At 40.7% G+C, this 22,144-nt stretch overlaps 1 long non-coding RNA gene across 1 annotated transcript; it reads right to left on the bottom strand.

The window, feature by feature from the left end:
* Positions 1-1,882: 1,882 nt before the first annotated feature.
* On the bottom strand, positions 1,883-13,136 carry LOC112834958 (uncharacterized). The gene is made up of 3 exons (XR_003211090.2): positions 13,005-13,136; positions 11,379-11,550; positions 1,883-1,991 (listed from the first exon to the last, which is right to left on the bottom strand). It is a non-coding gene; the product is annotated as an uncharacterized lncRNA (long non-coding RNA).
* Positions 13,137-22,144: the final 9,008 nt, after the last annotated feature.

Raw genomic sequence — 22,144 nt, 5'->3', positions numbered from 1 at the left:
TGGGGTCTTTTGTAGTTCCATACACATTTTAGAACTGTATCTTCCATTTCTGTATAGGCTGTCATTGGAATTTAATAGGGACTTCATAGAATCTATAGACGGCTTTGGACAGTATGGACATTTTAACAATATTAATTCTTCCAACCCATAAACTTTTATGTCTCTCCATTTATCTGTGTTTTCTTTAATTTCCCTTATCAATGTTTTATAATTTTTAGTGTGTAAGTCTTTTACTTCTTGGTTAATTAATTCCCAAGTATTTTATTCTTTTTGTTGCTATTGTGGATAAGATTTTTAAAATTTCCTTTTTAGATAATCCATCGTTTGTGTATGAAAACATGATATTTTTATATGTTAATATTTTACCCTGCAACTTTACTGAATTTGTCTATTCAAAAACTTTTGTTGTTGTTGAGTCCTTAGGGTTGTTCCTACAGACATGATTATGCCATATACAAACAGAAATAATTTTATTTCTTCCTTTCCAATTTTTCTTGCCTAATTGCTCTAGCTAGGACTTCTGGTACTATATTGAATAAAGTGGTGAGAGTGGACGGCTTTGCCCTGCACTGGATCTTACAGGAAAAGAAAGCTTTCCGTTTTTCCCCATCGATCCCACTGTGAGCTGGAGCCCGGAAGTGTAGTGAAGGAGAAAAGTATTCCATGTGCGGCAGTGATGCTGAGTCTGAGGCAGGGCCATGCAGTGGCACTCATCTTTTTTCTAAAATATCTAAACTTAACCTTACATTGTGATTGATTTTTTTTTATATGGACAACTGAAAAATAGCTTCCATTTATTGAGAGAGAACTGTAAGCCAGCCATATACAGTGTACTTTATAATAAATCGTCTCTCTTGATCTTTACAAGTGATTTGAGAGGGGAGGAAACTGAGGCCTATAAAAGCACAATTAAGTCACCTGGAGTCAAAGAACAAATAAGTAGCAGAACTAGAATTTGAACACAAGCCTGATTCCAAATAAAACCCATACTTTTAACCATTACTCATATTGGCTCTCAACCAACAATAAATGAGTCCATAGACAAACAACAGCTATTGTAGAAGTCAGTTTGGGATGAAGGAAATTCCTCCCCTAATCATTCCTGACTGTGCTGCCGTCTGATTATTTGGGTGTTTGGTTGGTTTTTTTTATTTTTAACATTATAAAGTGGATAAACATAGCAAGAAACAAAAGCCATGGCTATTGTTTGAGAGCAGTTAGTCTATACCACTGCCTTAATGACATTCAGGACTATAAAATGTGCTGCCTGGCTAAATTCTCATGGAAATTTTTTTACATGTAACCTGTGCTCACAATATCTGAATGTAAGGAACACCTAAATTCTGTGACTTTCAGGTCCCAAAGAGTACTAATGGATACCAAATTAAATTATTTGAAAATAAATTCTACTTCATTGACTGGATCCTAACGGTAGGTATTAAGGAAACCATATAAACCCTTGAGTTTGCTGAGTCAGAAGGGCGTTTTTCGTTATTGTACATTAATAACTCAAGCTATCTTCATAGCCGACTTTCAAGATAACTTAAAGGTGCCTGGAATCCTTGAACTAACTTTCTATGTTAAATTGGTTTGGACCCAGATGCAGAGACTAACAATCATACCATTTAAACACAGAACAAAATCAGCCGGGAATAGCAACCCTTGGATGCCTGACTTGAAGATGTAAGCAGGAATTAGTGATTACTTCAAATGGCTGGAAGATCCCAGAGGAAAATTTGCGGGACTCTTCATTCCATTTTGCCCTGAACACCGAATTGTTAGTACAAATACCTGGCAACATCAAAATACAGGTGCAGATTTGGAATATATAAAGCCTCAGTTTGGTCTCTTTATATTTTAACTGCATTTCACTATGTTGAGGTTCAAGATGAAATACTTGCATTTTAATGTCACATTTGCCAGATTTCCAAACCTCTAAGCACAAAATCCTCAGGCTTCATTTCTTTGCTTGCCGGGAAATCCTGGTAGCACTGAGACAAAAGTTAGAAGTTATGAAGTGAGATTATACTTGATTGGGAACAAAAAAAGTCCTATGTCCAGAAATGCAGATGTGCACAGCAGTCCTAGGGGAATGTTGGTATTTGATCTCCAAGTCTTAAAGGTTCATGTTCCCAAGGTTAAGAGATGCAGAGAGCCAGCTTTTATTTGTAACTAATGCTGAAATTACTCTAGATATTCAAGAAGTATTACATTACAAATCACTCAACTTTGGAAGTCCTATAGCTAGTGAGTTACAAATATCACTGTGTGAGGGAAAGGGGCAATAGGTGAAGGACATCATTCATAAACTTAATTTATACTGTTGCAGTGTGATCATGCATATGCTGTGTGAGTGTTTTCGTTCCAGTGAGAAAAGGAAAAGAGAGCATAAGAAGTCCATGAGTCAAGACCCCAACTAAAAGAACTAGGAAGTAAAGACCTCCTTGTCTAGGGGAATTGGGGTGGGGATGGGGGCAGAGTGCAGGAGTCAGCTCAGGCTACAATCTCTTCCTTCTTTTTCTAATGTCTAACATCATGAGCTGAGGCAAGTCCCATATTTATTGAGCAAGAAAGGCTCCCATTTAACTAAAAGTGAAAGCTAAAGCCTAGGTATTCACAAAATAATATCCTTGAACAAACAGGGTACCTATGGCCATCTATGTAAAAGATACACATAGAAGACATTTCACCTCAAGGGGGGATCTTTGGTGGAACCAAATCTAATATTAAAATCAAGAATAGTTAGAGGCATTAATGTGTCACACAGCTGCCTTTTTCTTTTAAATTTAATAAACTGTATTCTTATAACAGGTACTTTCTACTCTGCTATAGCTAATTGGACTTCCTTTTTGGCTAGACACTTTTTAATTTTTATAATTTTTTTAAGTAAGCTCAACACCCAATGTAGGGCTTGAACTCATGAACCCCAAGATTATGAATCACATGCTCTACTGACTAAGCCAGCCAGGCACCCCTAGAACTTTTTCATTTTAAACTAAATAATGATCTGATATTCTTTTTTTTTTTTTTTTGGACAATAACTTTGTTTCCAACAACAAAGAGAAAAGGGATAAATCTGTGTTGGTGGCAGGAGTAAGCTATTGTAGGTAAAATTTACCTTTCGTAACTTTTTCTTTTTTTTTATCATTGGTTTTTAATGTAGTGTTCCATGATTCATTGTTTGTGCATAACACCCAGTGCTCCACGCAGAACATGCCCTCTTTAATACCCATCACCAGGATAACCCATCCCCCCCAGAACCCTCAGTTTGTTTTTCAGAGTCCATCATCTCTCATGGTTCGTCTCCCCCTCTGATTCCCCCCTTCATTCTTCCCCTCCTGCTATCTTCTTCTTCTTTTTTTTTTTTTTTAACATATATTGCATTATTTGTTTCAGAAGTACAGATCTGTGATTCAGCAGTCTTGCACAATTCACAGCGCTCACCATAGCACATACCCTCCCCAATGTCTATCACCCAGTCACCCCATCCCTCCCACCCCCACCACTCCAGCAAACCTCAGTTTGTTTCCTGAGATTAAGAAATCCTCGTATCAGTGAGGTCATATGATACATGTCTTTTCTGATTGACTTATTTCACTCAGCATAACACCCTCCAGTTCCATCCCCGTCGTTGCAAATGGCAAGATCTCATTCCTTTTGATGGCTGCATAATATTCCATTGTGTATATATACCACTTCTTTATCCATTCATCTGTCAATGGACATCTTGCCTCTTTCCACAGCTTGGCTATTGTGGACATTGCTGCTATAAACTGGGGTGCACATACCCCTTCGGATCCCTACATTTGTATCTCTGGGATAAATACCCAGTAGTGCAATCCTGGATCGTATGGTAGCTCTCTTTTCAACTGTTTGAGGAACCTCCATATTGTTTTCCAGAGTGGTTGCACCAGCTTGCATTCCCACCAACAGTGTAGGAGGGTTCCCCGTTCCCCACATCCCTGCCAAAATCTGTCATTTCCTAACTTGTTAATTTTAGCCATTCTGGCTGGTGTGAGGTGGTATCTCATTGAGGTTTTGTTTTGGATTTCCCTGATGCCGAGTGATGTTGAGCACCTTTTCATGTGTCTGTTGGCCATTTGGATGTCTTCTTTGGAAAAATGACTGTTCATGTCCCCTGCCCATTTCTTGATTGGATCATTTGTTCTTTGGGTGTTGAGTTTGATAAGTTCTTTATAGATTTTGGATACTAGCCCTTTATCTGATATGTCATTTGCAAATATTTTCTCCCATTCTGTCGGTTGTCTTTTGGTTTTGTGGACTATTTCTTTTGCTGTGCAAAAGCTTTTTAACTTGATGAAATCCCAATAGTTCATTTTTGCTTTTGCTTCCCTTGCCTTTGGTGATGTTTCTAGGAAGAAATTGCTGCGGCTGAGGTCGAAGAAGTTGCTGCCTGTGTTCTCCTTTAGGATTTTGATGGACTCCTGTCTCACGTTTAGGTCTTTCAAGCATTTGGAGTCTATTTTTGTATGTGGTGTAAGGAAATGGTCCAGTTTCATTCTTCTGCATGTGGCTGTCCAATTTCACCAACACCATTTGTTGAAGAGACTGTCTTTTTGCCATTGGACATTCTTTCCTGCTTTGTCAAAGATGAGTTGACCATAGAGTTGAGGGTCCATTTCTGGGCTCTCGATTCTGTTCCATTGATCTATGTGTCTGTTTTTGTGCCAGTACCATACTGTCTTGATGATGACAGCTTTGTAATAGAGCTGTAAGTCCGGAATTGTGATGCCGCCAGCTTTGCTTTTATTTCTCAAAATTCCTCTGGCTATTCGGGGTCTTTTCTGGTTCCATACAAATTTTAGGATTATTTGTTCCATTTCTTTGAAAAAAGTGGATGGTATTTTGATGGGGATTGCATTGAATGTGTAGATTGCTCTAGGTAGCATTGACGTCTTCACAATGTTTGTTCTTCCAATCCATGAGCATGGAACGGTTTTCCATTTCTTTGTGTCTTCCTCAATTTCTTTCATGAATGTTCTATAGTTTTTGGAGTACAGATCCTTTGCCTCTTTGGTTAGATTTATTCCTAGGTATCTTATGGTTTTGGATGCATTGTAAATGGGATCGACTCCTTGATTTGTCTCTCTTCTGTCTTGTTGTTGGTGTATGGGAATGCCACTGATTTCTGTGCATTGATTTTATATCCTGACATTTTACTGAATTCCTGTATGAGTTCTAGCAGTTTTGGGGTGGAGTCTTTTGGGTTTTCCACATACAGTATCATATCATCTGCAAAGAGTGAGAGTTTGACTTCCTCTTTGCCGATTTGGATGCCTTTGATTTATTTTTGTTGTCTGATTGCTGTGGCTAGGACTTCTAATACTATGTTGAGTAGCAGTGGTGAGAGTGGACATCCCTGCCGCGTTCCTGACCTTAGGGGGAAAGCTCTCACTTTTTCCTCATTGAGAATGATATTCGCTGTAGGTTTTTCATAGATGGCTTTTATGATATTGAGGTAGGTGCCCTCTATCCCTATACTCTGAAGAGTTTTGATCAAGAAAGGATGCTGTACTTTGTCAAGTGCTTTCTCTGCATCTATTGAGAGGATCATATGATTCTTGTTCTTTCTTTTGTTAATATATTGTATCACGTTGATTGATTTGTGGATGTTGAACCAATCTTGCAGCCCAGGGATAAATCCCACTTGGTTGTGGTGAATAATCCTTTTAATGTACTGTTGGATCCTATTGGCTAGTATTATGGTGAGAATTTTTGCATCCATGTTCATCAAGGATATTGGTCTGTAATTCTCCTTTTGGATGGAGTCTTTGTCTGGTTTTGGGATGAAGGTAATGCTGGCCTCATAAAATGAGTTTGGAAGTTTTCCTTCCATTTCTATTTTTTGGAACAGTTTCAGGAGAATAGGTATTAATTCTTCTTGAAATGTTTGGTAGAATTCCCCTGGGAAGCCATCTGGCCCTGGGCTTTTGTTTCTTGGGAGATTTTGGATGACTGCTTCAATTTCCTTAGTGGTTATAGGTCTGGTCAGGTTTTCTATGTCTTCCTGGTTCAATTTTGGTAGTTGATACATCTCTAGGAATGCACTCATTTCTTCCAGGTTATCTAATTTGCTGGCATAGAGTTGCTCATAATATGTTCTTATAATTGTTTGTATTTCTTTGGTGTTGGTTGTGATCTCTCCTCTTTCATTCATGATTTTGTTGATTTGGGTCATTTCTCTTTTCTTTTTGATAAGTCTGGACAGGGGTTTATCAATCTTGTTAATTCTTTCAAAGAACCAGCTCCCAGTTTTGTTGATCTGTTCTACTGTTCTTTTGGTTTCTAGTTCATTGATTTCTGCTCTGATCTTTATTATTTCTCTTCTCCTGCTGGGTTTATGCTTAATTGCTGTTTTTTCTCTAGCTCCTTTAGGTGTAGGATTAGGTTGTATGTTTGAGACCTTTCTTGTTTCTTGAGAAAGGCTTGTATTGCTATATACTTTCCTCTCAGGACTGCCTTTGCTGTATCCCAAAGATTTTGGACAGTTGTGTTTTCATTTTCATTGGTTTCCATGAATTTTTTTAATTCTTCTTTAATTTCCTGGTTGACTCATTCATTCTTTAGTAGGATGCTCTTTAGCCTCCATGTATTTGAGTTCTTTTCGACTTTCCTCTTGTTATTGAGTTCTAGTTTCAAAGCATTGTCATCTGAAAATATGCAGGGAATAATCCCAATCTTTTGGTACCAGCTGAGACATGATTTGTGACCTAGGATGTGATCAGTTCTGGAGAATGTTCCATGGGCACTAGAGAAGAATGTGTATTCTGTTGTTTTGGGATGGAATGTTCTGAATATGTCAGTGAAGTCTGGTCCAGTGTGTCATTTAAAGTCTTTATTTCCTTGTTGATCTTTTGCTTAGATGATCTCTCCATTTCAGTGAGGGGGGTGTTAAAGCCCCCCAGTATTATTGTATTGTTGTTAATGTGTTTCTTTGCTTTTGTTATTAATTGCCTTATATAATTGGCTGCTCCCATGTTAGGGGCATAGATATTTACAATTGTTAGATCTTCTTGGTAGATAGACCCTTTAAGTAGGATATAGTGTCCTTACTCATCTCTTATTACAGTCTTTGTTTTAAAAATCTAATTTGTCTGATATAAGGATTGCCACTCCAGCTTTCTTTTGGTGTCCATTAGCATGGTAAATGGTTTTCCACCCCCTCACTTTCAATCTGGGGGTGTCTTTGGGGCTAAAAGGAGTCTCTTGCAGGCAGCATATTGATGTGTCTTGTTTTTTAATCCAATCTGATAGCCTGTGTCTTTTGATTGGGGCATTTAGCCCATTTCCATTCAGAGTAACTATGGAAAGATATGAATTTAGTGCCATTGTATTGCCTGTAAAGTGACTGTTACTGTATATTGTCTGTGTTCCTTTCTGGTCCATGCTGCTTTTAGGCTCTCTCTTTGTTTTGAGGACCCCTTTCAATATTTCTTGGAGGGCTGGTTTCGTGTTTGCAAATTCCTTTAGTTTTTGTTTGTTCTGGAAGCTTTTTATCTCTCCTTCTATTTTCATTGACAGCCTAGCTGGATATAGTATTCTTGGCTGCATATTTTTCTCGTTTAGTGCTCTGAAGATATCTTGCCAGTCCTTTCTGGCCTGCCAGGTCTCTGTGGATAGGTCTGTTGTCAATCTAACGTTTCTACCATTGTAGGTTACATATCTCTTCTCCTGAGCTGCTTTCAGGATTTTCTCTTTGTCTCTGAGACTCGTAAGTTTTACTATTAGATGTTGGGGTGTTGACCTATTTTTATTGATTTTGAGAGGGGTTCTCTGTGCCTCCTGGATTTTGATGCCTGTTTCCTTCCTCACATTAGGGAAGTCCTCTGCTATAATTTGCTCCAATATACTTTCTGCCCCTCTCTCTTTCTTCTTCTTCTGGGATCCCAATTATTCTAATGTTGTTTCATCTTATGGTATCACTTATCTCTCAAATTCTGCCTTTGTGATCCAGTAGTTGTTTATCTCTCTTTTTCTCAGCCTCTTTATTTTCCAGCATTTGCTCTTCTATATCGCTGATTCTCTCTTCTGCCTCATTTATCCTAGCAGTTACTGCCCCCATTTTTGATTGCACCTCATTAATAGCCTTTTTGATTTCGACTTGGTTAGATTTTAGTTCTTTTATTTCTCCAGAAAGGGTTTCTCTAATAACTTCCATGCTTTTTTCAAGCCCAGCTAGTATCTTTAAAGTCATGATTCTGAACTCCAAGTCCAACCTTGCACTAATGTCCATATTGGGTAGGTCCCTGGGAGACGGTACTACCTCTTGTTCTTTTTGTTGAGGTGATTTTTTTCTTGTTATTTTGTCCAGTGGAGAATAGATGAATGAGAGAACAAAGTGCTAACAGGTTAACAACGTCCCCAGAAAACATACTCTAATCAAATCAGATAAGACCTGAAACCAGGGGAAAAGAAAGGGAAAGAAAGAAAAAAGAAAGAGAAAAAATAAAAAAGAAAGAAAAATATAAAACAAACAAAAACAGAACAAAACAAAAAAAAACCAGAATATGATCAAATATGATCAGGCTGGTGCATAGATCAGTGCCACACACTAGATTTTTGGTGTATTTTAGTCTGTTAGAAGAAAGTGCCTCCTAAAATTTTAAAGGAAGAAAGACTTATATATGTACAAATTAAAGGTTGATATGATGAAGGGATGGAATATGATTGTAAAGATGAAAATTATAAAAAATGTTAAAAAAGGAATTGATAAGAAGATGTTTGAAAAAAGAAAGAAGATTAAAAAAAGGAAAGAAAGAAAAAAAAAAGGAGGGGAGAATATGATCAGGCAGGGGACTAGAACAAAGCCATATACTAGAGATCTAGGGTATATTTTGATATGTTAGAAGAAACTGTATCTCAAAATTTTAAAGAGAGAACAACTTATATATATATATATATATATATATATATGCCAAAAATAAGGGTAACTACTATGAAGGGATAGAATATGACTCTAAAAATGAAAAATAAAAATGATTTTTTAAAAAAAAGGGATTGATAAGATGTTGGTTGAAAAAGGAAAAAGAAAAATTAAAAAAAATTTAAAAAAAATTAACTTTGAAAGACTAATGAATCATGGTAAAAAAACCCATCAATTCTCTGTGCAGTATTCCCCTAGCGCTGGAGTTCTGCCGTTCTCCTTGATCGGTAAACTTGGTCTTGGCTGGCTATTCTTGCTGACCTTCTGGGGGAGGGGCCTGTTGCCATGGTTCCCAAATGTCTTTGCCGGAGGCGGAATTGCCCCGCCCTTGCTGGTCCAGGCTAAGTAATCTGCTGGGGTTTGCTCTCGGCAGCTTTTGTTCCCTGCAAGCTCTCGGTACAGCTTTGGAGGACGAGAGTGAAAATGGTGGCCTCCCAATCTCCGCCCTGGAGGAGCCGAGAACTCAGGGCCCCGCTCCTCAGTGCACCCCCAGAGAAAAGCAGTCAGTCACTCCCGTCTCCCCAGTCTCTGGCCGCACTCCGTGCTCACCCAGCCTGTGACCGAGCATTTCTATCTCTGGCACCTGACCCCATGTGGAGTCTCCAAACCCAGCAGATCCCTGCGGTGCGCTCCCGCGCCGCTCCTCCCGGGGGAGGAAGGGGAGTCTCCCCAGATCTGCCGCTTGTTGGGTCCCTGCTGGAGGAGCAGTGGCCCGACTGGGCTGCGGATCACAGTTTATGGCCACCCCGAGCTGAGACCCCACGCCTCGGCTCCGTCACTGCAGCCGGCTTCCCCGCTCCGATACCTGGGAGCTCTGCCGCACTCAGGCACCCCCAGTCTTTCTGTGCCCCCAAGGGTCCTGGGACCACACTGTCCTGCGAGGGTTCTACCCCCAGCTTAGCCACTGGAGCGATGTCCCTCAGCGGAGCTGACTTCTAAAAGTTCCGATTTTGTCCTCCGTGGCTCTAACACTTGCCAGAAGCGGCCGACGGAGGCCCCTCCCCCACCGTCTATCCTCCCGAATATTGCCTCGGATTCACTTCTCTGCACGTCTATCTTCCAGAAAGCAGTTGTTTTTCTGTTCAGAGAGTTGTTGCTATTCTTTTCTTCGATCTCCTGTTGAGTTTGTAGTTGTTCAGAATGGTTTGATCCCTATCCAGCTGAATTCCTGAGACCAGACGAAATCCAGGTCTCCTACTCCTCCGCCACCTTGCTCCGCCCCTCCTGTAATTGTTTTTTTGTTTTAAGTAGGCTCCATGCCCAGTGCGGAGCCCAATGTGGAGCTTGAACTCACAACCCTAGATTCAAAAACCAAGCTGAGATCAAGAATCGGACACTTAACTGATGGAGCCACCTTGGTGTCCCTGTAATTGAATCTTTTCTAAAAGATTAAAATAATGTCTTCTTAAAAGGATGGTATCTTACTTACCATGGAGAGCACAAATAACAAAAAGAGGGAGTGTGTCAATTATTCCATTTGTGACATTTCTTGAATTAGACATACATTTTTAGTAAGAATATTTTCTTTTCTTTCTGAAGTTAAGAGAGTAACTGTGGAGCTTTATATGAGACTTTAAAAGTTCCATTCCCAAAGACTAAACTGGCATTTTCTAAAATGTGTACAAATGAATGAGCATTGCCAACACTTTACTTCCTTTGGATTCCTGAGTATCTCAGATGAGATTTTCCCACCCTGGCCCTTGTCACTCTTCTGCTAGATGCTCATGTGCATATGTGTGTATGTGTAAATGCACACTTGTGTGGGCACACCTGTGCATAGGATGGAATCATGCTTCATGCCCATTCACCTAACTTTCATGAACACTGTCTCTCCACCTCCCTCAAGGGAGGATTGGGGGAATTTGGCTACACTCACAATATTACCTCTCCTAAACTCTATCCCTCCACATGTATGGCCAGTGTGTCCCTTTTCCTTATCCCAAATGATCCTCATGGGGAGGAAGGAATTAATGTGTGAGGCCAGGGGAAACCTGAGCTCACACAACTGAACACTGGTGAAACAGAAGTCATGTCCAGAGCTCCTAAGGCCAGAGCCCATAATCTATTCCACTCTACCAAATCTTACCCCTGGCAAAGACCAAATATGCAAGCCAAGTGCTTTCACAGAGCAGATTCTCTCTCTCTCTATCCCAAATGTACAATCTTTATGCAGCCCTCATGGAGGAAAAGCTCCGGGTGTGTCTGTGAGGGTGCAGTTTAAGGACGTTTTGTTGGAAATGGAATTTGCCGAGTGCGGAGTTAAGATGCAGAATTTTGTCCCTGATGCAATAGGGAGCCAGTGGATGATTGTGTGATCCAATGAAGATAAGATTTAGAAAGTCTGTAGAAAGTAAACTGCAGGCAAACAAGACAGTAACCAAGAGAAGGGGCCCGGGACAAGTGTGGGTGGCCCCAGTGAGGGCAGAGGACCTACTTTGTCTTCTGTAGCTGCCTTTGCTGTGAGGGCTAGCACAGCCTCTCCTTAGCTACAGTGAGGCAAGGCCATCCTGATGACACTGACACCGAATTTCCGGGGTGTGTCCTCCCGGGGCAGGGCACAATAAGGGATGTCCAAGGGTGCTCTTCCTTTGTGTTCTCAGTTACTCCTGGGAAGAACAGAAGTGAATATGAAAATTAAGGTGAATTTCAGGGGACACATTTGCAGCTCATTATAGTAAGCTACCATTTTTGCCCTGCTCTGATTAAGGAGAACTGCAAGAAAATGACAGAGTGATATTGGAAACACAAGTTTTCATTGCAAACCTAAACCAGCGAGCTATGCGTCATTACCACCACATGCTAGCAGGGAAGAGAGACGGCGTGAGCATGGAATCAGGAAGATGATTACTTCATGGGGCAATTTTTATAACTGTATGATGAAGGAATTGTGTAGCACACCAGCTTCACCTCCAGACATGCACAGGAATAACCAGACTTCAGCCTAAAGTCTTTATTTCTGATCACTTTATTCCTTTCAGGCCCTCCTTGTAATGGGTGAGGCCCACCTGCATTGGTGAGGGCATCTTTGTTACTCAGTCCACTGAGTCAAATGCTAATCTCTTCTGGAAACACCCTCACAGACACACCCAGAGCAAAGGTTTATCACTATCTGGGCTTCCCTGAGCCCAGTCAAGTTGGCACACGAATTTAACCATCACAAAGAACACAGCTCTTTATAGTCATACTATAAAATGCAGTTTGGAAAATGCCTGGCCTCTGCATCAACAGCCATTTTGTGCTTTGTGCATCATTAGAACAAAGTGGGCCCTGCACAAATGATAGAAATATAAGCACTTACACAAAATGTGCAATTGTTGACTCACTTCTACATTTCTCTCCATCCCCCTTGTTTTATATACCTGTGTGGGGAAACGTCTTCAGAAATGCTACTCTATAGTCAGCAGAAAGCAAAGAACTCCACACAAGAATATACATCCCCCAAATATATGGAAATGTGGGAAAGGCACAAAACCAACCATCCCTTTGTTCCCAGTGAAAATACTTGGGATGGCACCTCTTGGAATCACAGGTTGAGAGAAAGAAATGAGGCATAGAACCTGGTGAAGTGGGAGGTGGTAGGAAACACATCTCAGGGGGTAGGGCTAGTTTTATCGTGCTCCCCCAACCCTACTGATTTCAGGTCTCCTGCTGAGACCTGGGGATCCCTCCTCTTCCTCCTCTTGCTCTCGCTGCACTATAGAATGATAGCAATATAGGGAAGCAGTCAGCCGCCACTAAGAAAACAAGACAGCAGCGTCACAGTGCAGTTCATTAACCACTGGGCGTCTGCTACGGACACCACTGTGTTGACAGTGCATGATGAAAGATGCTTTGAAGAACTCTCACAAATTAAACTGTCACGAGACCCCATTTCAGAGCCTCTTACACCTTATTAATCAGCTTCCCAATTTGATTTTCTTCAGTAGCAACCAACCAAACAGCCAACAATTATTCCCAAATATACATGAATCATTTCCCCGGGCTATTTATGTTTCAGAGATAAATTAATATATTATAAAGTACAATTCTAAAGTACTAATATTTCATTTAACAAACTTACCAGAAGTTACACAGCACAATTGAATGTTCTTCTCCTTAATGGAGCAATGTTGGTCATCCATCTGCTTCTCCCTACAGAAAGGAAAATGGAAGTATGTGAAGCTTCTAGAACTTCTATTATGTGCTATGCATTCTGAATAGATCACATTATTTGTCCTGCACTACTTCTGAAGTAGCATAAGAAAATATATTCAACCATGCCTTTAGTTAGCTTAAGCACTTACCTATAGTCACCAATTCACATTCATGTGCCAGTTGTCACTATTGCCAAAGGAGTGGCATTTATGACCTCTTTGACTTACACCAAGTGCAGCCTTGCCTCTGACAGTGGCTCTGGGAGTGGGAGTTCATGACAAGCACATAAATAACTCTTCTAAGGGGATGGTACCCACTGACTTCATTCAACAGTTACTGTCCACCCATTTGATGTTCGCTGGTTCCTAGACATTCAAGGTTATGTTTATCTGCTAGGGCTGCCATAACAAGATACCACAGGCTGGGGACTTAAACACCTAAACATTTAATTTTGCACAGTCCTGAAGTCTTGGAAGTCCAAGATCAAGGTGCCAGCAACGCTGGGTGCTGGTGAGGGCCCACGTCCTGCTGGACAGCCCCATTCCTGCTGTGTCCACACAGCACATGAGCCCAACATGGGGCTTGATCTCATGATCCTGAGATCATGACCCAAACCTAAATCAAGAGTTAGAATCTCAACAAACTGAACCACCCAGGTGCCCCTGACATGTGAAACTCTTAATCTTTCAGTAGGGAGAGCTTATAATTGTTCAGTGCTCTTATCAATCCCACTTTACAAAAATGTAAGTGGTTAAGTAACTGGCTCAAGGCAATAGCACTAAAAGGTCCCGAAGCTAGGCTTGTCAAGGTCAGGATGGTTTGGGCACATCCATCCACTCAAGACCATGGAACTGCAACTGAACCGAGGCTCCTCTGCTAGCTACATGATGGACCAATAAGTGGAGAGGCAAGATGTTGGGGCAAAGAAAGCTATTTTATTTAGAAAACAACAAACCAAAGAGGTGGCAGACTATGGTCCCAAAGAACCATTTCCTCTTGGCATGAAAACCCAGTTGCTTTTGTTTTAGGAAGAGGGGGAAGTGGGAGAGTTGGGGTCCTTGGTCAGTCAATCTTTGTGGACAGGACTCTCTGATCATGTCCTTCTGGCAAATCTTACACAGCATAGTCATTTCTGGACATACTTTCTAACCTCCTCAGGTGAGCAAAGTTTTGAGTAATGTAGAGAGCAAGATGGAGTCACTCATGTCAAGCAAGGGCCTGTGTCAAGCAACGACGCAAACAGTTAAGGGTACTGCAGCTACCAGATATAGCCAATACCAGCACCATCTGATGACACTACAGAACTAATAACAAGTAGAAGCAGGAGAGGTCTGCAGAGGCCCAAGACTGATTAAATATCTTTTAAAGGAGAAAATTTTTGCAGCAAACTGTCAGACTCCTCAGACATGACCCCTCTATGACCACCTAAAAAAGGCAGCTGCTCCATAGGATGAGTTTGGAAGTTTTCCTTCCATTTCTATTTTTTGGAACAGTTTCAAAAGAACAGGTATTAAATCGTCTTTAAATGTTTGGTAGAATTCCCCTGGGAAGCCATCTGGTCCTGGACTTTTGTTTTTGGGAGATTTTTGATTACTGATTCAATTTCTTTGCTGGTTATGGGTCTGTTCAGGTTTTCTATTTCTTCCTGTTTCAGTTTTGGTTGTTTGTATGTTTTCAGGAATTTATCCATTCTTCCAGATTGCCTAATTTGTTGGCATATAATACTCTTTTATAATTGTGTTTCTTCAGTGTTGATTGTAACCTCTCCTCTTTCATTCATGGTTTTATTTATTTTGGTCCTTTCTCTTTTCTTTTTGGTAAGTCTGGCTAGGGGTTTATCAATCTTGTTAATTCTTTCAAAGAACCAGCTCCTAGTTTTTTTGATATTTTCTACTCTTTTTTTCAATTTCTAGATCACTGATTTCTGCTCTAATCTTTATTATTTCTTTTCTCCTGCTGGATTTAGGCTTTATTTGCTGTTCTTTTTCTAGCTCCTCTAGGTGGAAGGTTAGGTTGTATATTTGAGACTTTTCTTGCTTCTTGAGGAAGGCCTGTATTGCTGTATACTTCCCTCTTAGGATCACCTTTGCTGCATCCCAAAGGTTTTGAACTGCTATGTTTTCTTTCTTTTTTTAAATTTTTTTTTTAATTTTATTATGTTATGTCAGTCACCAAACAGTACATCATTAGTTTTTGATGTATTGTTCCTTGATTCATTAACTGCTATGTTTTCATTTTCATTTGCTTCCATGTATTTTGTTAAATTCTTAATATACTGGTTGACCCAAAAGACTCCACCAAAAAATTGCTAGAACTGATACAGGAATTCAGCAAAGTCACAGGATAGAAAATCAACCCACAGGAATCTGTTGCATTTCTACACACTAACAGTGAAGCAGCAGAAAGAGAAATCAAGGAATCGATCCCATTTACAATTGCACCAAAAAACTAAGCTACATAGTAATAAACATAACAAAAGATGTAAAAATCTGTACTCTGAAAACTATACAACACTTATGAAAGAAATTGAGGAAGACACAAAGAAATGGAAAAACATTCTCATGGATTAGAAGAACAAATATTGTTAAAATGTCTATGCTACCCAAAGCAGTCTACACATTCAATGCAATCCCTATCAAGATACCATCGACATTTTTCCAGAGCTGGAACAAACAATCCTAAAATTTGTATGGAACCAGAAAAGACCCCAAATAGCCAAAGGAATGTTGAAAAAGAAAACCAAAGCTAGAGGCATCACAATTCTGGACCTCAAACTGTATTACAAAGCTGTAATCATCAAGACAGTATGGTACTGGCACAAAAACAGACACATAGATCAATGGAAAGGAATAGAGAACCCAGAAATGGACCCTCAACTCTGGTCAACTAATCTTCAACAAAGCAGGAAAGAATATCCAGTGAAAAAAAGACAGTATCTTCAACAAATGGTGTTGGGAAAATTGAATAGCCACATGTGGAAGAATGAAACTGGACCATTTCCTTACACCATACGCAAAAATAAATTAAAAATGAATGAAAGGCCTAAATGTGAGACAGGCGTCCATCAAAATCCTAAAGGAGAACACAGGCAGCAACCTCTGTGACCTCGGCCACAGCAACTTCTTGCTAGACACATCTCCAAAGGCAAGGGAAACAAAATCAAAAATGAACAATTGGGACTTCATCAGGATAAAAATCCTTTGCACAGCAAAGGAAACAATCAACAAAACTAAAAGGCAACCTATGGAATGGGAGAAGATACTTGCAAATGACTTAACAGATAAAGGGCTAGTATCCAAAATATAAAGAACTTATTAAGCTCAACACCCAAAAAACAAAAAGTCCAGTCAAGGAATGGGCAGAAGACATGAACAGACATTTCTCCAAAGAAGATACAAATGGCTCACAAACACATGAAAAAATGCTCAACATCACTTGCTATCAGAGAAATACAAATCGAAACCACAATGAAGTACCACCTCACACCAGTCAGAATGGCTAAAATTAACAACTCAGGAAACAACAGATGTTGGCGGGGATGCAGAGAAGGCAGAATCCCCTCACACTGTTGGTGGGAATGCAAAGTGGTGTAGCCACTCTGGAGAACAGTACGGATGTTCTTCAAAAAGTTAAAAATAGAACTACCCCATGACCTAACAATTGCACTACTAAGTATTTATCCAAAGGATACAAACATAGTGATTTGAAGGAGCACATGCACCCCAATGTTTATGGCAGTAATATCCATAATAGTCAAAATATGGAAAGAGCCCAGATGTCCATCAAGAGATGAATGGATAAAGAAGACGTGATAAACACACACACACACACACACACACACACACAGGAATATTACTTAGCCATCAAAAAGTATGAAATCTTGCCATTTGCAATGATGTGGATGGAACTAGAGGATATTACGATAAACAACATAAGTCAATCAGAGAAAGACAATTATATGACTTTACTCATATGTGGAAGTTAAGAAACAAGATAGAGGATCATAGGGGAAGGGAGGGAAGAATAAAACAAGATGAAATCAGAAAGGGAAGTAAGCCATAAGAGACTCTTCACTGTAGGAAACAAACTGAGGGTAGCTGGAGGGGAGGTGGGTGGATGGATGGGGTAATTGGGTGATGGGCATTCAGGAGGGCACTTGGGATGGAATGAGCACTGGGTGTTATATGCAACTGATGAATCACTAAACTCTACCTCTGAAACTAATAATATACTATATGTGGACTAAATTGAATTTAAATTAAAAAATAAGATAAAAACAGAGAGGGAGGCAAACCATAAACTATAGGAAACAAACTGAGGGTTGCTGGAGGGGAGGTGGAGGGAGATTATGTAGGAAAAGATATTAGGGTTTGAAGCCAACAGCCAAGAAAGAATTCTTGAGATGCCGTTGGTGCAAAAAGGTGGTTTTATGAAAGCAGGGGGAAGAGCTGCACGGGGGTCATGAGGAGTGGCCCATTATATGTTTTCAAGTTAGGAGGGGGTTAGGGACAGTGTAAGCCTCCCAGGTATTTTGAAAACAAAGTTTCCAGGATCCTGAGGAAGTTTGCTATTGTTGGGAAAATTTATTACTGTTTCATAAAACTCAGTCATGAGACCCTCCAGATGTATATCAGGGGGTCTTGTGCTTGGAGGATGGTTACCAACACATATCTTGGTGGGTAGAAATAAAGGAAGTTTCCAAAGGAATTTCTATATGTTAAAGTAGACTTACAGGATCCTGGGGGTCAAGGTAAGGTTGCCTTTTGCCCTCAGCAAAGTATCAACAACGAGGCAGGTGAGTCCCTAGAGGAAGTCACTCTGCCTGTTTCAAGGACTTGTCCATGGGCTGTGGGTAGTAAGGAAATTTAACGATTTTTGTTCTGTCTTTGTTTCCCACATCAGAGGGATGGGGTAACTGGGTGATGGGCATTAAGGAGGGCACTTGATATAATGAGCACGGGGTATTACCTGCAACTGATGAATCACTGAATTCTACCACTGAAACTAATAACACACTATATATAAGATAAATTGAATTTAAATAAAAAAGTGTTTGGTTTTTTTTTAAAGGCAGCTGCTGCCAAATTCATCTGTGAAGAGAGAACTGAGATCATTCCCTGTTTGAACATAATATTCAGTAAGTGCTGAGAGCTGACCAAGACCAGACTGAGGCTTGTCTCAACTGTGTGCCCACAGACTGGCTTCATGTTTGGCTCATTAACTTCCCATCCTCTGTTCTATCTGGTTTGTTGTGTGACTTGTCTTGTCTTCTGTTTTGTGTGGAGCCAAGTTAATCACGTGGTAAAATGCCATTGATTTTGGAATCCTGAACCTGCTTTATGATTATGTTAAGAATGAAAAAAGCCGACATTGTGGAAAGACAAAACTTGTGTGCGTGCCTTCGTGGGGTGCTATCACAGGTAATAAGCAGTTTTTGCAAATCTTAGCTGTAACATGCCTACCTGCAGGGCTAAGCAGAAGTCCTTAAGCTATAGGTCGCCACACCAGGGGAACTCTAAGCAACATGGAGTCAGATGTGCTAAGTTTTTTTCCCTCTTACAGAGTGCTGAGTCCAAGTGAGGGCCGAATAAGCCATTGTCTGTAAGGAACTCACTCCTGATGGACTGTCCTTTTAATCACTGGGGAAAGGACTATGTAGGAAATGGTTTTGGAACAATTAGCCATTAATTTAGAAAAATAAATACATTTTTATGTCTATTTCACACCATTAAGGATTAAATTCCAAGATGGACAAATTAACTCAGCAGAATATAGGAACTATACAGATAGAAAATACAAAAATGTCTAGTAAGGATTTCCTAAGTACAATATCTTAATTGGATAATATAAAGGGAAAAAATATCCCAGTAAATAAAAGGGTTAAATTTCTTTAGGCCAAAAGATACCACAAAATACTTAACAGCAAATGATAGATTGGGATAATATTTTTTAAAGTATTTAAAATACAAAATATTAATGTAGTCTTCCAGGTACAATTCAAAGGTGGGAAGAGTGTTTATCTCACCTTTCCAAGATAAAAAGCAAGAAAAACTTCAGATTAATGACTCCCTTGACCCCATCAGAGCATTGAGTTTTCAGACCAGCAATTAACTGAAAACTTGAGAGGCAAGTGTCCACAGGGAGAAATAAGACCTGAGCATTTACTTATGGGATAGACACTATCTAATGCCATGTAAGCTAGTAAGGAGATTCAGTTAGAAATGTTCTAATTGCTAAGAGACAAGTATGGGTTTGTATGAGAATATTAAAGCCCTGAGAGCTACATGTCCAGGGTGGTTTGTGTAGAACTTTTTCTCCAGGAACCACCTAAGGTGATGGCATGGAATACTGGTGGAGCACAGAGGAAGGTTCCAGGGCAGCCATCTTCAAACCTCCCAGAAGTATCTTCCCTACTTTCCCTGGAAACAAAAGCCTCCATCTGTTGGGGGCAGGGAGGTAACAAAACTGGCCCAAGGCCATTGGTAGACAGGCATTTCAGTTGGGGGGAGGGAAATACAGCCACCATGAAATCCATTCAGACCTTCCTCCATGCCTCCCATAAGCAGTGGGGGAGCTTTAGTCTGCAGGGGAATAAAAGAAAGAAAAAGATAACCCTTGGCCTGAGGGCACTGGTAGAAACACTGCACAGGTGGTGGACAGCACGGCCTGAGGGCACTGGTAGAAACACTGCACAGGTGGTGGACAGCAAAGGAGAGGAGGCCCTGCCCATGGAGGAGGGCAGGAGCTCTTTGGAGGCATGCATGTTGGCAGAGAGCAGACATTCAGAAAAATACTCTGGCAAATTGGCCCACATCATAACCACAAGGTAACACTAGAGGTATCATTAGAAGAGTCTGGTAGACCGGGAGTAACTGCAGCAGCAACACACCTCAAACCCAGTCCGGCTCCTGACCAGACCAATGCAATTCCCAGCAAAATACCTCAGTATGCATTGTCCCGTACACATGTGTGGTTTTCATCAAAAATCTTGAGGTATATAAATGCAAGAATAGACAGTCTGAAGAGATGAAAGAATCATCAGAACCAGACTCAGATATGACACAGATGTTGAAACTATCATGGGGGAAGATAAAGTAGCTGTCACAAATACGTTAAAGGCCCTAGTGGAAAAGGAAGGTATCAGATAGGTGATCACCTACACAATCAGGTGGGTGATTCCAGGAGAAAGATGGCAGCTGAAAGAATCAGGGGTAAATGCTAGAAATCAAAAGCACAGTAACAGAGATAAAAAATGTCTTTGAAAGGCTACTCAGTAAACTACAGACAGCTGAACAAAGACTCAACTTTGACAGCTAATAGAAATCACATAAACTTCATTCAAAGAGAAAAAGAGTAAAAAAATAATTACAGAGAATCCAAGAACTGGACAACATTCAATGGTATAATGCATGGAATATATGGAATTTCAAAGTGAAAAGTGAAAGAGAATGGGGTAGTAGAAACTCCTGAAGGAAGGGTATGGGAGCCCGGAAGCCCAGAGAGAAAGGAACCCTGAGTGGGGATCTTCCGGAGGACACCTCCGTGCCTCGCCTCTCCTGCCGCCACCCAGCTTTCAGGGGTGATGCACTCTGATGCAGAATGACCAGTGAGGGGCCCCAGTGCAGGGCTCCTGCCCCCTCTCTGCCTACTGTGATGCTGGTCCTCAGTCACTCAACATCTGACCGGAAGCACTTTTCAGTGTGCTTATTTTTATATCCAAGAATAGCTTTCACCAGAACATCATGCAGTAGCTCAAGGGGAATCAATGAATGTTTTTTAAAACACGATTTCTGTCACTTTAGTTGTGCTTGCTCAGAGGTTTTGGATTGGTATTCCACAGGACCAAGGTGATGCTCCCACTTTTCATCCTTCCTCACACTCAGCCTTGGGCCCAGCCCACCTTACACACGAGCACACACCTACATGGCGGCTTATAGCCCTCTGCCACACTCTTCCCTCCGTGGGGTAAGAGAGTTGTCATCACTCCTGTGAAGGACAGGCCCTCCCCGAGCATGGGCTGCTGGACTGTCAGCACTCATGTCTCTAGAACATTCTGTGTGGATGAACTAGATGACCACTGGCCTTTCTAGTGTTGTCTTTCAAAGGAGAAAAGGCCTATGTGTTCTTAACTCAGAAGTGGGACATACAGCAGCCAGAGCATGCTAAAGTTTTGAAAGCTCTTCCTATGACCTCACCTGGTCCTCACCTTGAAATCGGTCATGATTTAGCAGGAGAGAGAAGGAACCTCCAAAACCCATTTGACAGTTGACCAGCAGGAGATAGAGACACGTCCTATTTCAATGGAGGAAAGCATCATCTATGTCCAGGAAATAACTTCCTGTTAGACTTTGTGCTTTTGGCAAGTAATCATACATGGAGTTCTCTCTCTACTATATTCCCTCTCTGGCTAACAGGCGTTTTGAGAGATCTCTGCTTATTACTTGCCAGTTTGATGCTCTTGTAGGTAGAAGGTAGGAGAAGCCAGTCAGTCTGACAAACACAATGAGTGTCCTGGACAATGAGTGGGTAGGAACTCAAGCCACTTGGGTAGGAACTCACAAGGTATGGATTATGAGTTCTCAGCAGCTGTTGCTATTGTCTATCATTTTTTTTTATTGTTGTCCTTTGTTGCTGTGCCCTTGAGCAAAGTCCTTGAACAACAGCACAGCAGAATACAGGAGACAGAAACATTTGACTTCCCATAGGCTGGAGCAGCACTTAGTTCCTCCTAATCAAGCCCTACTGGGAACAATAGAGGTTTGCTGAATGGGCAAATCAAGAAACCACGAGCCCCGGGTGCAAAAATTATGATAACATCAGCAAAGAAGTGTCTAATATTTCCTGAGAGCTACAAGGATCTGAAATGGACCACAACTTGGAAATTTTAGCAGCAGAGGAAAAACAACTTATGCAAAACAAACAAAAAGCTTTTGCCAAATTTAAAATAGTTCTAATCATTTCTAAAACATCCCGTAAAATGGCAGAAATGCTGTGCCTTGAAGAAAAAAACCTAAACTCAAGGAAATTACTGATTGCACTCAAAACATTTTCAGTCTTTCTCATATG

Source organism: Callorhinus ursinus, unplaced genomic scaffold, assembly GCF_003265705.2.
Source record: "Callorhinus ursinus isolate GAN/ISIS: 27379988/994484 unplaced genomic scaffold, GSC_fseal_2.0 scaffold96, whole genome shotgun sequence".
In the NCBI taxonomy this organism is placed as follows: Eukaryota; Metazoa; Chordata; class Mammalia; order Carnivora; family Otariidae; genus Callorhinus; species Callorhinus ursinus.
Note: the sequence above shows the minus strand (reverse complement) of the source record. Positions and strands in the feature narration are given on the sequence as shown.